Below are 1,172 nucleotides of genomic sequence, written 5' to 3'. Positions count from 1 at the left end.
GACATGTTACTGAGGATCTGAAAAATCATAAAAATGATTCTTGAAGCAAGAAAAAGCATTGAATTAAAATAGTACATGAAAAAAAAAAGAAAAAAAAGAGAAAAAGAAATGATAAAGTTGTGATCCAAGGCAAAAAGAGTGTGCTTAAGAACCCTGGACACCTCTAATTGGGGACTCTAGCAAAGCTGAGTCACAATCTGAAAAGGTTCACCCAATTATGTGTCTGTGGCATGTATGTATCCGGTGGTAATACTGGAAGACAGAGTGCTTTGGGCCATGGCCAAGACTCATAAAGTAGCTATGTTCAAGAATCATCATACTTAACTAGGAGAATCAATAATACTATCTGGGTTCTGAGTTCCTAGAGAAGCCAATCATTCTGAATTTCAAAGGATAAAGTGAGATGCCAAAACTGTTCAGAGGCAAAAAGCTAAAGCCCCGTTCATCTAATTAATACTGATCTTCATAGATGTTTTTGGAATTCATTGCATATTCTCTTCTTTTTATATTATTTGATTTTCAGTTGCTTGGGGACAAGCAACAATTTAAGTTTGGTGTTGTGATGAGCGGATAATTTGTACGCTTTTTGGCATTGTTTTTAGTATGTTTTTAGTATGTTTTAGTTAGTTTTTATTATTTTTTATTAGTTTTTAGTTAAAATTCACTTTTCTGGACTTTACTATAAGTTTGTTTATTTTTCTGTGATTTCAGATATTTTCTGGCTGAAATTGAGGGACCTGAGCAAAAATCTGATTTAGAGGCTGAAAAGGACTGTAGATGCTGTTGGATTCTGACCTCCCTGCACTCGAAGTGGATTTTCTGGAGCTACAGAAGCCCAATTGGCGCTCTCTCAACTGTGTTGGAAAGTAGACATCCTGGGCTTTCATGCAATGTATAATAGTCCATACTTTGCCCGAGATTTGATGGCCCAAACAGGCGTTCCAAGTCAGCTCAAGAATTCTGGCGTAAAACGCCGGAACTGGCACAAGAATGGGAGTTAAACGCCCAAACTGGCACAAAAGCTGGCGTTTAACTCCAAGAAGAGCCTCTACACATGAAAGCTTCAATGCTCAGCCCAAGCACACACCAAGTGGGCCCGGAAGTGGATTTTTATGTAATTTACTCATTTCTGTAAACCCTAGGCTACTAGTTCTCTACAAATAGGACCTTTT

Source organism: Arachis duranensis, chromosome 3, assembly GCF_000817695.3.
Source record: "Arachis duranensis cultivar V14167 chromosome 3, aradu.V14167.gnm2.J7QH, whole genome shotgun sequence".
NCBI lineage: Eukaryota > Viridiplantae > Streptophyta > Magnoliopsida > Fabales > Fabaceae > Arachis > Arachis duranensis.
Note: the sequence above shows the minus strand (reverse complement) of the source record.